The sequence below is a fragment of the Danio rerio genome, chromosome 20 (assembly GCF_049306965.1).
Source record: "Danio rerio strain Tuebingen ecotype United States chromosome 20, GRCz12tu, whole genome shotgun sequence".
NCBI classification, from domain to species: domain Eukaryota; kingdom Metazoa; phylum Chordata; class Actinopteri; order Cypriniformes; family Danionidae; genus Danio; species Danio rerio.
In genome coordinates, this window is record NC_133195.1 from 45,783,663 (window position 1) to 45,800,530 (window position 16,868).

General features: G+C 34.7%; 1 protein-coding gene and 1 long non-coding RNA gene across 10 annotated transcripts in view; one reads left to right on the plus strand and one right to left on the minus strand.

The window, feature by feature from the left end:
- The window catches only part of LOC137488687 (uncharacterized), a 149,975-nt gene that overhangs the window by 106,087 nt on the left and 27,020 nt on the right, over positions 1-16,868 (plus strand). For 3 of the 9 annotated variants that reach the window (XR_012396039.1, XR_012396033.1, XR_012396037.1), the window contains 2 exons: positions 5,626-5,785; positions 14,141-14,206. This is a non-coding gene — a long non-coding RNA (uncharacterized lncRNA). Of the gene's footprint in view, positions 1-5,625; positions 5,786-8,403; positions 8,565-11,786; positions 11,855-13,971; positions 14,207-16,868 lie in introns of all 9 variants that reach the window. The other 6 variants (XR_012396040.1, XR_012396035.1, XR_012396038.1 and 3 more) reach the window with 4 other exon arrangements.
- Positions 2,196-16,868, minus strand: part of rfx6 (regulatory factor X, 6) — a 49,676-nt gene continuing 35,003 nt past the window's right edge. The window contains exon 21 of the mRNA XM_073932573.1: positions 2,196-3,479. The gene's annotated coding sequence lies outside the window, so the exon portion shown is untranslated. The remainder of the gene's footprint in view (positions 3,480-16,868) is intronic.

Genomic DNA, 16,868 nt, shown 5'->3' on the forward strand with positions numbered 1-16,868 from the left:
TGACAAGACCCTAATTTTTTTATAGCCCTAATTAAGGCGAAAACATTGATTTAATTAATCAGTTATGGATAAATATACAAAATAACAAATATACAAAACTAATAGCACAAACATTTTTTATGAAGCCTATATAGTGCAGATAAAAAATAAATAAATCTCCAGTATTTTTTCCCTTTAGTAATTTCTTTATACATTTTTAATTAATATATGATTAATTGCATTAATTAGTGAGCATACATCCTATAATTAATTCGATTTTTTTTAAATATCAAGAGCTATAGTAAATTATAGTATAGTTAATAAATAAATAATAATGACCAGCTGTAGCTATATTATACATTATTATACATGCATTATTACATTATTATACATTATTATAATATATATGCAGAAATATCATATTATAAAATAAATCAATGCCTTCTTCAGTGTGTGACACAATCTTCTCAATCCAACCTCTCTTTTAACATCTCATTTTTGTTTCAATTTAGCTGACAACACAAGAAATATTTCCTCTACCTGTAAAAGGGCTCAATCTGCCCAGTTGGTGGAATGAACTCCCTAACTGCATCAGAACAGCAGAGTCACTCGCTACTTTCAAGAAACGACTAAAAACTCAACTATTTAGTCTCCACTACACTTCCTAATCTGCAATTGCCTCTCTGAATATCACACTAACTGTACCAAAAAATAAATAAATAAATAAATACTAATACTACTAATACTTTCCTTCTTAGACTTTACAGACCTGAAACTTGCCTATAGCACTTATTCATTGTTGCTCTTGGTTGTGTAAATTGCTTCCTTGTCCTCATTTGTAAGTCGCTTTGGATAAAAGCGTCCGCTAAATGACTAAATGTAATTGTAAATGTAAAAGCATTGTCTCCATTGTACAGGACAAATAACATTTGACAAATAACATCATTCACTTATTCACATCTATGTTAACTGTTAATATGAAAGTCAGACAGTCTAAAACATTAAAAAATAATTGTTTCTATCATTATTTGTTTCAATAAACACTCAAATCCCATGATTCACAATGTTAAACGATAGAATATTAAAGAAACACTAAAAATGACCAGCTTACAGCGACACTACATCAGTTTTTAATACATATTAAAGAGGAGAGAGAAAAGAAGATTGAAAACATGAAATTATTCATATTTTATTTAAAGAAACTTTCTTATTTCATGACTAAAGAACTAAAGAACATTCACATAAGACCACATGATTGTCATTGAAGTATGTGGCACATTGTGCAGATGCACACATTTTTGTTTCTCCTCGCAAAATGTTAAAATGTTTCGTCTTAGCTGAAAGAACTTGACAAGAAAGTTCCTCTTCAGAATGCTTTTGCTTTCACGCAGGCATTGAACGCTGTTGCATCAAGGCCGAACAGAGGGAAAAAAGGAAAATCGGTGCCCTTCGAGAGGCTCCAAATGCTTTGTTTAATTACATGACATATATAAAAGCAGACGCAGTGTTTTGGGCTTGCGTATATTGTTAGACGGCATCAATGTAGATCCCGGCAGATCCGTCAGTGGTCAGGGTAAAGTGCTTGAAAGCAGATAGTGAATGTACAGCCGCATTAAAAGAATTTCTTTGTATACATGGGTGTGAATCAATATAGACAAAAAGTAGAGATGCTAATGAAATTCTTATTTTTTCTTTTTTGCTGGTATGTTACAATGTTTCATAGTTTTGTTTTGATTAAAAAAACGTATTGATTATCCTTCACACACTAAAATATCATTCGCTGTAATGATACCAAACAGTCTTGCCAGAGGACGAAATCATTTTCAATTCAATTCAAGTTTGTGTATAGCGCTTTATACAATAATTATGGGTTTAAAGCAGCTTTACAAAAAGTGCAGATTATTGCATTACAATCAAATGAAGTTAAAGTTACAATCAAATATAAGTTATTATATACAGGCATTTTAACCTGCAATTTTATAGCTTATAGGTGATTTATGTGTACATGTTTAATGAAGTGTATTCGTGTATTAAAGGATACCTATGGTGAAAAATCTACTTTTCAAGCTGTTTAAACAGACATATGTGTAGGTATCGTGTATAGACCATCATATTGGGGTGATATAAGCACACCCAGTCCTTTTTTTTTAATTGACCAACATAAAAACGGTGGACCAATTGGAGCGGTTTTGGGATCGACCGCAACTTTTTTTTTAATTACTTTATTTTAAGCATTTATATATATATACATACACACACACAGAACGAGAACTAACATTGGCTTGTACTTTAGACAAACAAAACACAATATAAAAGATAACAACAAAGAAAAGAGACACAATTAAAAAAAAAAACACATCATCGTCACAAAACATAATCAAAACTAGAGAGGGTGTTTAGCTTTAACCTCAGAGGGGTCAGTGGATTGCTCTTGAGATGTAGATTTGTCATATAAATCAAGAAATTGACCCCGAATAGCCAAATATTTTCTTGTGGAGCTAGTCCGTAAAAATCTGAGTCTCTCCATCTGAATATCAGACATCATATCAGAAATCCAGTTCTAGAATGAGGGGGGTAACAGTGATTTCCAATTAGTAAGCAATAGTCTTTTAGCCACCACCATGCCTTGCATTAAAGACTCTTGCACTGCTTGAGGGAGAAAAGATGTGTTTTGTGAAAATCCAAAGATAGTAAGTTCGACATCTGTCAGAAAAAGTGTACGATAAGCCTTGGAGTACCAGTCAAGGTGTAGCCCCCTGTCATCTTAACTAGGTGCAGCTGGAAAGTGCGAGCATGTTGCCTCACATGCACATCCCTCCATTGGAAATAACGAACTTGCCTTAACCAGGTCGCACATCAGAAGCACTGCTCGGCGACGTGCAGCATCACGCCACGCAGGACCATGCATTTTAGAACTCTAAACATATGTTTCTATAAGGGTACACACACCGGCGCCTAGCCACGACTCAGGACACTGTTCATGTTTCTGCCGTGCCATCTAAATAGTTTCATTTTAAATAACATGCGAATGTGATTAATTCGCATGGTTTTGTAGTCTCTGCTTGGTCTGTGTCCAAGTCGTACATGTACGGCTGTATGCTGATCCTCTCACTCATGTGGTATCTCTCTGTCTGCCTGTCTGTTGACGTACACAAAGCGGGGGAGCTCTTGGCTCCGCCCCCTTGTTAATTTTGTTTAAGAAGTTCGAAACAAATTTTCATGTGAAGCAACACACCCCTAAAACAGCGAGCAGTGTACACGCCCCCTAAACAACACTTTTTAACACATTATAATAAAAAAATATGAACTGTGTTTTGAACTGAACCTAAACTGGCACACTCAAAAGAACCATAATATTAATATAAAATCTTTAAAAGGGGGTAAACTAGGTGCCCTTTAAGTGTATGTGTTGTCCTCGATGGTTTGCATCATTTTTTCACAAGTCTCGGATCCCATCAATGGCGCTGCACAATCTCTGTAGGCCTCGAGATGGGCATCCCCTGGGTGAAATAGACAACAAGGAAAATATTTAGTGTGGCTGCTGTTTCTAATGTATTTGAATGAGATAGTAATGTAAACATGAAGCACAATAAATGAAAATAGGAGTTATATAAACAAAAATATAAAGCCTATAAGTATTTCTAACAAAATGTCTGGTGCATTAAGACAGGAGAAGTGTGTCCTACAGGAGGTTTTCAAGCCCGCACAGCTGCATGGAGCACACTCATCATACTGTTATGTTACATTATGTGTATGCTTTATTAAACAGTAAAGCTGCACAATTAATCGAAAAAAGATCGCAATCTCGATTTGACCCTCTAGACGATCTTAGTACTGCATTTCTACGATTCTGCCAATCATATTTTCAAGTTCAGGAGTAAAGAAAAGGCAGCCGCAAGTTTTCACATTGTTTTGCATATGTTGCTCAGCAATGTGGACACGAATGGTGTTCAAATGATGTTGAAAGAGTCACATACTGTATTTATAAGGTATAATTCACTCACAAATGCCATTTCTGTCTTCATTTAATGATGTATTCACGGCCGTGAAATCACACGTGACATGAGCTGCTGACCGTGAGCTGTTACCACAGAGAGGGAGGGTGCGCGCGCACCTGTGATTGAAGTCTACTTTAGTGAACAGAACCTGCGTAGGCTGTGAATAAAAGGGAATAAATTTGTAAATAACGTTCAGTTTGTGGAACAGAGTGATTGTTTGAGAGCCGCGCGGGAAGTATGAACAGCACTTAGCAGTGAAAATAAAACCGAAAGCGTACACAACATTTAAATAATTATTACGCATTTTAGAGTTATTATTAGGCTTTGACAAGCATTTAATATGCTTTTTTCTTTCTTAGCGAATACAAAGTGTTGTGCATGAGAATTGTAATAACAGGGAGTGACACCAACAACAGAAGTTTGGATCCACGTGCAGGTTTATTAGAATTGTAAGGCAAGCAGTGGTCAATACAGGGGCAACCAGACGTATGAGGGCAATCCAGAGTCAAAGTCAAATTAACAGGCAGATGGTCAGAGGCAGGCAGCAAACAGAATTAAATAAATAAGCAAGACAAGGATCAAAACACGGCAAAGGCAGCCAAAGAAAACCCGTTGTAATGTCACTGTGACAGATAACAAGACTCGGCAACATGTGTGTGGAAAAGAGGGGTTTAAATAGTCCAAATAATCATTGTGTGAGTGGCTTTAGCTGTGAGAGTTCAATCAGTGTGGATCCGGAACCGGTTGTGTGTGTGTGGCATGACTGGGTGTTGTAGTCCATAACATGGCAGATATGTAGTTCAATGAGTGTGTATGTTTGTGTGTGAATGTTTACCAGCGACATCTGGTGGTTGTTCGCTGGTGAACATGACAAGAATAAACAGTAGACCTACATATAATATTAATACGTTTTTTTTACCATATGTTTGAGAAATAACAATAATAATAGCCCACTCATTTAAACCTTTATTTTACATCTACAGAATCGTGAGAAAATCTTTACTACCTTTTACTAGATCTTTATTTTAAGCAAAAAAATTGCGATTCTCATTTTAGCCAGAATTGTGCAGCTCTACTAAACAGGTCTTTAATCTTGTTTTGAACTGAGAGAGTTTGTCTGAGCCACGGACATTATCAGGAAGACTATTCCAAAGTTTAGGTGCCATAAATGAGAAGGCTCGACCTCCTTTAGTCAACTTTGCTATTCTGGGTACTACTAGAATCCCTGAGTTTTGAGATCTTTAGAATCATTTGACAACATATTAAAAGGCCCCAAAATATGTATTGATTGTTATTTTAAATCGTTTTACTTTTGTTGCTATCCTTTAAGAAGTTATAAATCATTTAAATAATATATACAATTTAGTATGTTTTCAAACCACACTAAACTGAACTAAACTGAACTGAACTCTAAAAACTGAACTACACTGTTTTAAATCACTCTAATCGTCAATGTGAAGCTGCTTTGACACAATCTACATTGTAAACGCATTATAGAAATAAAGGTGAATTGAGTTGAATTGAATATGTTTTCTCATTCTGTTGTGTGTTTTAGAAAATACACATAATTCCTTTAACATAAATATGTTGTTGAATGATGATAGGATGCTATTTCTCATATTTAATTTTTACACATTTTTTTTTCCAGTTAATTGAAACATGGAGTGGGTAGCACTGTCACCTCACAGCAAGATGGTCGCTGGTTCGAGCCTCAGCTGGGCCAGATGGCATTTCTATATAGAGTTTGCATGCTCTCCCGGTGTTTGGGGCCTCCGACTTCCCCCACAGTCCAAAGACATGCGGTACAGGTGAATTGGGTAGGCTAAATTGTCTGTAGTGTATGTATGTGAATATAAGTGTATGGGTGTTTTCCTGGTGGTGGGTTGCAGCTAGATGGGCATCTGCTGCGTGAAAAATATGCTGGATAGGTAGGCGATTCATTCCGCTGTGGCGACCCCTAATTAATAAAAGGTTAAAGCCAATGTCATTACAGCAAAGTGGTTTAAGTAGTTATTAAAACTATAATTTTTTAAAAATGTATCATAAATTATTCATTACTTGGAAAACATATGAAAAAAGAAATGCAATTTCACAGTAGGGGCTGATAATTTTGGTCTTATACAGGTAAAGTCAATATGATTAGTCCTTCTGTGATTCACAGTATTTCCTATAACATTTTATCTTCTGGAGAAAGTCTTATTTATTTTATTTCGGCTAGAATAAAAGCAGTTTTACATTTTTTTAAAAATATTTTAAGGTCAATATTATTGGTCCCCTTAAACAATATATATATTTTTCGATTGTCTACCACCGTTATACAATGACTTGCCTAATTAACCCAGTTAAGCCTTTAAATTGCACTTTAACCTGAGTACTAGTGTTTTGAAAAACATCTAGTCAAATATTATGTACTGTCATCATGACAAAGATAAAATAAATCGGTTATTAGAAATGAGTTATTAAAACAATTATTTTTAGAAATGTTGAAAAAAAATCTTCTTTCCGTTAAACAGAAATTGAGGGAATAAATATACAGGGGGGCTAATAACTGTACAGTCTTCATGTTTCTAATAGAGATTTGTCTCAGCATATCTCATATAAAGCCCATTGAAAAGAGAGTCCCGTCACACCTGTCCGTCTCCTCCAGACGGCACATGTCTTGCCTTCACTGAACCTCATCTGGGCTGCCATAGAGACACGGGACGTCCTCACAAAAGACACACACACTCACACAGACCAGAGGCGAAGGGTCCGTAACAAAGAGACAAGGGGGATGGGAGCGTGTTCATTTGGTCTGACACACACAGTCAAAAACGCAGTAAAAAAAAGCCACACAGAAATACATAAATCAAAATCTCTGCATCAGATGTTCTGCAAATGAGATGAATGAAGCTTTGACTTACACCAATTATAGATGTTTGTAGGCATATCTTTTGCTCCTTGAGGCTGCGGAGAAACATATTCATTTGATTTTACCCATTTGACACTTTCTATCCTTTTGCATCAAGTGGCCCTCAGTGTGCGTCTCACCTCGGGCTCTAATTAAAACGCTGTTTTGAATGGAGCACTTTCACTGATAGATGAACGCGCAAAAGACTTCTTCTCCAATAAAGCGCCAGGAGAACCAGCTGGATGCTTAGCGTTTGCATAAAACTGTGTCAGGATTTACATTGACACTATTGAGAAAGCTAACGAGCGTGTTTGTAATTATTTTAGCTTTAAAAGAGAATTAAATAAAAGGCACACACAAAAAAAGGTTAAGCTGTTTCGACCAGCCTGATATCCATAAAGACACTGGAAAACTGTCTAAAGGGGACGTCAAAGGGCAAGATGAAAGCAGATGTACGCGCACACACACACACACACACACACACACACACATCTTTTTTTGTACCCTTTTCCTTATAGCTAAAATAATATTAATTAACATTAGTTAAGGCATTAAATTACACTGCTAAATATTTTAATTGTTAAAGTATTTGTCCTATCTATCTATCTATCTGTTGATCCATCCATCCATCCATCTAGATGGAACAAACCATCTAATAGATGATAGATAGATAGATAGATAGATAGATAGATAGATAGATAGATAGATAGATAGATAGATAGATAGATAGATAGATAGATAGATAGATAGATAGATAGATAGATAGATAGATAGATAGATAGATAGATAGATAGATATGACAAATACTTAAGATAGATAGATAGATAGATAGATAGATAGATAGATAGATAGATAGATAGATAGATAGATAGATAGATAGATCGATAGATAGATAGATAGATAGATAGATAGATAGATAGATAGATAGATAGATAGATAGATAGATAGATGGATGGATAGATAAATGGATGGATGGGTGGGAGGGTGGGTGGATGGATGGATGGATGGATGGATGGACAGATAGACAGACAGATATCTATCTATCTATCTATCTATCTATCTATCTATCTATCTATCTATCTATCTATCTATCTATCTATCTATCTATCTATCTATCTATCTTAAGTATTTGTCATATCTATCTATCTATCTATCTATCTATCTATCTATCTATCTATCTATCTATCTATCTATCTATCTATCTATCTATCTATCTATCTATCTATCTATCTATCTATCTATCTAGCTATCTATCTATCTATCTATCTTAAGTATTTGTCATATCTATCTATCTATCTATCTATCTATCTATCTATCTATCTATCTATCTATCTATCTATCTATCTATCTATCTATCTATCTATCTATCTATCTATCTATCTATCTATCTATCTATCTATCTATCTATCTATCTATCTATCTATCTATCTATCTATCTATCTATCTATCTATCTATCTATCTATCTATCTATCTATCTGTTGTCTGAGTTTCTCTGTCAGTATGTTTGAGTGATTCTCCTGCACATTTACCACCAGTGAGAGAAATGTCCACAATGCTCTCCAAATGCAGTGAAAGTGAACTGCTGCTTGCTCCAGGTTTGGACACACACAGTTGAGGAATTCTTGGGCTTTTTGTTAGTCAAAACCTATGAGCTGACAGACAGCATTTGAAGAATTGTGGTGAAGGCCCACCAAAGGTAACAAATCATCTCTTCTTATGCTAAAATATCAATCAGTGCAGTGATGTAAACTTTAAATGAAATGACATTTTCTTGAAATAAATATTAGTTTTACCCAGTTTTAAATACATATTAAGCCGATCCTAATGCAAAGAAATGTGCAATGTACAATCATGTTTTAACATTTAATGTTTTAGCATGCAGAATTAAAAGCTAGGATATATTCATCATCTTCTACAACAATTACAGTTTAATCTTCATTCAATTCAACAATTATTTTCAATCTTTATTGTCACTTGTGCACATCAGAAAAGCAGTTTTCTTTGAACAAGTTGCAAATGCTTTGGTGCATTCATGCAAATGATTATGTACCATTCTCTGTTGTTTCCTACATTATTAATTGTGTTTGCCATGTTGATCAAAATGTATTGTTTTGGCCTTAGTTGAATAGACCCCCAAAACATTTATGCATCAGTTCATAGCATAAGTCTTTGAGACATTCTTCCAGAAACGTACATTTTCACTTATAAAAAATGTGACAGGGCCTGACTCAAGCTTGTCATCCTCGAAAAATAAATAAATAAATAAAATCGATGATAGAACACATCCTTGATCACTGTCAGCTTCTCCTCCATCAAATGATGTCACTTCAGAGACATAGCCTTAATGGTGCATTGCACGCATTTTATGCTAAATTTAATGCAAATGTAACATGTCTGATAGAATCATGGGGACAATTGTAAATTTATTTGTATGCTATATTTGAATTATTTATTTGTAGAATTAATTTATTTCATGATTTTAATCAGTTGATGTGAATGATAACAACTTAAACTTGCTATTTCTGAAGTATTTTGTTTTCTAAATAACAGTTTCAGCATAACAGAACTATTAAAGCTGTAGGTTCAATGACAGATACATGGTCAGTGACAGGGTATACAATTGTAAAGTGTTTTTAATAAAGAAAAACAATCCGAGAACCAAATGAATGAAATTCCTTCACAGAACAACTCACAGAAATCAACCATCAGTCCATTTTAGACATTTATGGGATGAGATACTTTTTATTCACTGCATTAATGTTTTCATTTCAGGGATAGATAATGTAGGTATCTGCTAGAATGTCCCCTTTACAAGCAAAATGTTTGAACTATTGCCATAATATTTTGTCATAATGCATGTTTCTACATTCTATACAAACAGACTTATTTACTTAATCTAGACTGTCCGCAGGGTCTTAAAATGTATTAAATGTTGATAAATCAATATAGAGAAATATAAGGCCCTTAAAAAGTAATAAAAAGTACTAAATGCTATGTTTCAAGGTGTTACATCTTATATCAGTTTTGATTATGCATTGTATGGTTGTCTGCTAAAGTTTGTCTAAATTAAATCTGTGAATATCAGGATGCTGTGTAGTCTATAAAATCAATGAAATCCTACTAGATTTCACATCATACTGCTTTGTTTATTGCAGTAATCAAGGCAACACCATTATTTCTGCAGTTCTATAGGCGCCAACCTGCTGAATTAGCTAGATTTAATAGATTTGTATACAGTATATGAATAATGTTTTAGTTTTGGTTTAGTTTCCTACATTAATATTTTGTATATACTGTAAGTTAAAATGTTGCCAGTGTTTTCAGTTAAAACCTAAAGTGGTTATAAGGTCTTAAAATGTATAGAAAGAGTCTTTAAAAGGTCTTAAAAGGTATTGAATTTTGCTCTCTGATTACTGTATATAAGCTTTCTACGATTGGTACATTTCTCCCAGGTGAATCTTGACTTTCTCTAACAAAAGTGCATCTCAAAGAAGATTTTCCTGTGTTCACATTTTTATTTTGGTTTTGTTGTTCTTTGTGCTATGCAGCTGTATTTTCCTTTTTGTATCTCAATGATATGATCTGGCAACAAATTACAGTACAAAGAGCAAATAAAAATGACCATAGTTTACATTAGAACACCTAAGACTAAGTAATTTGACTGTCTTATCTATACACAATGACTTGTCGTTCTGATGGCACTGACATGTATATTGACAGAAATTTAGTTTTGAGAGATTAACTAACCAAAGATTTTAAGCAAGAGAGTTTTGCAGGTAGTGTTCTGCTATATGCGTTGTTTTGACTTTTGAGAAATGCACTTATTGTGCAAATTTTAATTCTGATCTAAGAAATGTACCAGGTTCATTCCGCTGTGGCGACCCCAGATTAATAATAGGACTAAGCAGAGAAGAAAATTTATAAATGAACTGAAGTAAACTAATGCACAAACAGCCAAAGTGCTGAACAGGTTTATGATCTAATCTCCTGCACAACACTGCCTCTATGTGGACACAAAACACTTCACACGTAATAACACCACTCATACAGGAGACATCACATGCGCACCGTGTGGCTAAATTGAAAACTAAGTTTGGAGTTTACCCCAGTAAATGTCTCACCAATGAAGTTATATATGAGGTAACTTATTTAATTTACCCAGTAAAATATGTTGTTGTTGTTGTTGTAAAGTTTTTTTGGAGACACGGAATCTGCGCGTGCGCAGTTTGTGAATTTCTACAGGTTAATAGGCCTAACGAAATGTTTTCGTTTGGTGTTGAATAACTAATATTTAAACTTACAAAATTAAAAAAAATCAATTTTCTTGGAAAACATTAATGTAGCCTACTGTAGGTAGCCTATAAAGGTATATTAGCATCCACGTCATCTGCATTAGCATTCCCAAGATATTGAGGTAAACATGGTTTTATATTCAAACATTCGGACGTTCTCCTTAATAATAATTTTAGAAAAGTATTATTTCCAAGTACTTAATAGTGAAATCATATTATCACCCAATGACTAGTCAAAGTACAACAAAGTTCACAGTGAAATAAATATAGGCTAGTGCTGATGTTGTTTTGAAGTCATACTTGCATGTGATATTAGACTGAATATTTAAAGTACCATGGTGAACATTTTTACATCAATTAAGATATAAAGATTTAACCAAACATGCCAGAAAAAAAAAGTTTTTATCTTAGAGTCGTTTGCAAATAACATTAGAAATTACATTAAACTTCCAGCAGATTTGTATGTATGTGTGTACACACAAACAATATTTTACCAATTTCACTTCTTTACACATTTAATAAGTTCTTCATTAGCTTATAAAAATATAACACATACTGTATAATGATATACGTTCTGTTGCAAAAGTACAGATGTCATGACAAAGTCTTTACTTTCTTTATTTTAGGTCCTTAAAATGACTGGTGTGTGAATGTGAGAAAACAAGATCTGTCAGTTTCTGTTCACACTGTAAGTGTGAACACATGCTAGAAAGTTTAACAAACCCCTGTTGGCAAATGCAGTTGAAAGCCTCCTCTGCAAACTGTACACATTGATAAAGTTCCTTCATTCATGTGTTGCTAGAGATGCTGTAGGTGTTTTCCTCTCAACCCTGCAATCTCAAGTGTTGAGGAAACACTTCTGCTGCAAAGTTGATTCTGCTGTTTTCATTCTGCATAGCTGTGTGTGTCACTTGTTATTAAAAGCATGGTGTTATCGTGGAAAGAAAAAGTAACAGGTCTCTGTTGTTCTAAATAAATACCCTTAAATTCATGTTACAGTAGGGTAAAATTCCAGAAAATATTAAATCTGCAAAATACAAACTATAATCTCTGTTTACATCAGATCAAAGTATCTAACATAAAATATTTTTTTTTCATTCATTTATTTTCCTTAGGCTTTGTCCCTTTTTTCATTTGGGTTTGCCTGTCTATATTTTACACAGTGGAGGTCCTTCCAGCTGCAACCAAGTACTGGGAAACATCCATAGACACTCATTCACACACACACACACTACGGACAAATATAGCCTACCCAATTCAACTATACCACATGATTTTTTTGAGGGCTTGTAGGGGAAACCGGAGCACCCAGAGGAAACCCACGTGAACACGGGGAGAACATGCAAACTCCATGCACAAACACAGAAATGCCAACTGACCCAGCCGGGACTCGAACTAGCAACCTTCTTGCTGTGAGGTGACAGTACTAACCACTGTCGCCTTATATCTTTTTTTCATTCATTCATTTATTTTCTTGTCGGCTTAGTCCCTTTATTAATCCGGGTTCGCCACAGAGGAATGAACCGCCAACTTATCCAGCAAGTTTTTACGCAGCGGATGCCCTTTCAGCCGCAAACCCATTTAAACATCCACACACACATTCACACACACACACTCATACACTACGGACAATTTAGCCTACCCAATTCACCTGTGCCGCATGTCTTTGGACTGTGGGGGAAACCGGAGCACCCGGAGGAAACCCACACGAACGCAGGGAGAACATGCAAACTCCACACAGAAACGCCAACTGAGCCGAGGCTCGAACCAGCGACTTTCTTGCTGTGAGGCGACAGCACTACCTACTGCGCCACTGCTTCGCCATATCTTTTTTTATAAACTTATATATATTTTGCATTAAGATGCTATGAAATGTGCAAAATAGACACAATATAATACATTGGGCTAGTTTCTGTTTATATCAGATCAAAGCATCTACCATAAAATATCAAAATAAAAACAATCTAATCCAGGGGTGCCCAAACTCATTCCTGAATGGCCGGTGTCCTGCTTAGTTTAGTTACAACACTAATCAGACCTACCTGAACCAGCTAATCCAGCTCTTTCTAGGTATACTTGAAACCTGTAAGCTGGTACATTTAAGTAAGTTGGAGCTAAACTATGAAGGGCACCAGCCCTCCAGGATTGAGTTTGGGCACCCCTGATCTAATCTCTTGGGCTGATATGTGTTTACATAAAAGTAAAAAGCATCTAACAGAAAATATCTTTTTTAATATCATTCTTGGATCATTATTTGCTGGAAAGTGAGTACATGTTACACAAGCTTGCATTATAATGCTAACTCTTTACATTTATACTCAATATTCTATTACAAGTGACATTCCAGAATTGTGGATACATTTCAAGCCTTTTCCATGTATTTTCATTAAATTGAAACAATTTACGGGCAACACGAGCACTGTTGCCTCACAGCAAGAAGCTCGCTGATTCGAGTCCTGGCTCGGTCAATAGGCATTTCTGTGTGGAGTTTGCAAGTTCTTTTCATGTTGGTTTGGGTTTCTTCCATGTGCTCTGGTTTCCCTCACAGTCCAAATATATGGGCTATGGGTAAATTGAATAAACTAAATTGGCCATAGCGTTCGTGTGTAAATTAGTGTGTATGGGTGTTTTACAGTACTGGGTTGCAGCTGGAAGGGCATTCGTTGTGTAAAACATATGCTGAATAAGTTGTCGGTTTATTCCACTGGGGCGACCCCTGATAAATAAGGGACTAAGCTGAAAAGACAATGAATAAAGGATTTAGGTGGAAGTGACAAACTGCAAGCTTTACATGTTTATATTCAACCCCAGCTCATTCTGAATGAGCATTTACATTTACAATGTTTTCAGATTTTACCACATTCTTACCCTTTATTTACTTGACTTTTTGGCTTCTGTTTTTGTCCAACCTGCTTTCTGGAACTGTTCATCGCCGAACTCAAACCCCATTGTCGTGGTCAACTCCTATCTACGTATCAAGTCCACTGACGTACATGGCGAGCTAACTGGACAAACTGGTAACAGCGGGAAAACCTTACATACAGAGGTAAGCGATCTGCTCATAATCATGAAAAATAATCGTGTCAAACCATCCTATAGCGTTCGTATTAAAAAAGAAAGGCAACCATTCATACTTCTGGCTACATAATTTTCGATCTCCAGAAAGGTAGATAGGGCTACGCTTTCAGAATGAGGCTATGTTGTTTATATTTGTTTTATATCTAATTTTGTCACTGTTTTGCAGCACACTAGCTGATAAATATTCTTACACTGAACAGACTAAATCTAACATCTACAAAACAATTCTTCTAATTTCACAGGACCTTTAAGATTTAAAAGCTTCAGAAAATATCATAAACGTGTAAGATGTAAATATGATTGTGACAGAAGTCAGGTAAGCACACATTACTGCACTAAACACATATCTCTCTCTCACACACACACGCTCACACACGGTGATAATTACACCAGATCTGTTGATCTTTGCTCTGCAGAGCTGCATATGGAGTCTTCCTGCCTAATGCAAAGTTCTGGTTAAACATTGTCCCAAAGTTTGCGTTCTGCCTTCTGTTGTTTTTACACTAAAGCCCCGGCAATTGTTGGAGGCATTATTGACTTTGTAATTAAACTATTTTAACGTCAGGATTTTGTAATCATTACATTTCAAGCCATCTGTTCCTGTCCGAGGCCCGAAATGGATTTTCTCTTTGAGTAGATAAAGGCCAGCACAATGTGGCCACAGTTTTATCATTCATCCTCACGTCTTTGCACACACACAAATGATGAAATCGTCCTCCGAGCTGCTTGCACCAGCAACCAAACATACAAATATATTAAGATGCGATGATATGATTACTGCCGATCTGATTATGGATTTATTAGCCTCCATCTGCTCGAAGACTAACAAAAAAACTCAATTGAAAGATCCTATAAGAGTCACAATGTATGAACAGCTTGTCTAGTTTTAGTCAACATCTTTATCAGCTTAACTTAGTTAACAATGCAGAAATCAACTAATTACTTCCGTCGATGATAACAACCAAATTTGATCTGTGGTTTGAAATGTGAACTGGGGTTATTACAATAGACTAAGACTAAAACAATTGTTAGTTATTGGGTTCCCAAATAAATTAAACAAAATATAAATGTTGAAATTTAGCTCTAGCAGCATAATAAAATACATTTAAGTTAGAGCACTTACTTATGAGGTGGGTTGTTAGCCCAACACTCAATCCCCAACCTGGAGGACCAGGACATACACATATACACTATGTACAATTTAGCTTACCCAGTTTACCATCAGCACACGTCTTAGGACTGTGGACGAAATCCACTTGAACATGGGGAGAACATTCAAAGTTGGAGCACTACAATTACAAATTGAATATAATTATATCGAAGACTGGAAAGTACAGTATAAATTTACATTTTCGTTAAAAAAAGACAAACATTAGACCAATAAAATCAATAATAATCAGCAACATTAATACAATTTTAACCTAAATGAAAACGTCATTAAAAGCTAATTCAAAATATTTATGAAAGGTACAGTATACTATATACAAATTAAAATACTACTGGTCAGTTTCATTTAGTTGAACGTTTAGTCATTTTGTTTTGCATTTTTGCATGTACAATTACCACAAAATGACAAAATGTAATTAAAATAAAATATGTATACTTTTATAGTTTTTATCAACATTTTCAATTAGCTTTTAATTATATATTTTTTGTTTTTATTAATGTTGCTAAATTTTGATAGATTTTGATGTTATTTTTATTTTTATATTTTTTCATTTATATTAAAATTGCAATAAATTGCATATATATAAAAGTAAAGTAGTATATATATATAGTTTTTATTATAATTTTGAATTAGCTTTCAATTAAATATTTTTTTGTTTTTAAATACGATTTTTATTGATTGTGCTTGCAACAGGATATCGCACCATGTCATAAAGCGCGAATCATCTCAGACTGATAACTGCGTGATGCTGTCATGTCAATATGGACCAAAACCTCAGAGGAATATTTCCAGTACCTTGTTGAATCAATGCCACGAAGGATTAAGGCAGTTCTAAAGGCAAAAGGCGGTCCAACCTGGCACTAGTTACGTGTACCTAATAAAGGGGCCGGTGTATATATATATATACACACACACACACACACACACACACACACACACACAGTTGAAGTCAGAAATATCAGCTCCCCTGTTTATTTTTTCCCCCCAATTTCTGTTTAATGGATTGAAGATTTTTTTAAACACATTTCTAATCATAATAGTTTTAATAACTCATTTTTAATAACTGATTTATTTTATCTTTGTCATAATGACATTAAATAATATTTTGCTAGATATTTTTCTCAAGACTTTTTTTTACAGCTTTTATACAGCAGTGACATTTAAAGGCTTAACTGGGTTAGTTAGGTTAACTAGACAGGTTAGGGTAATTTTGGTTTGTTCTGTAAACTATCAAAAAAAAATGGCCTAAAGAGGCTAATAATTTTGACCTTAAAATCGTGTTTAAAAAATTAAAAACTGCTTTTATTCTAGCCAAAATAAAAAAATAAGACTCCAGAAAAAAAAAAATATTATCATTATATAATATTTGGGAAATATTTAAAAAAGAACTGTGTGTGTGTGTGTGTGTGTGTGTGTGTGTGTGTGTGTGTGTGTGTGCGTGTGTGTGCGTGTGTGTCTTATT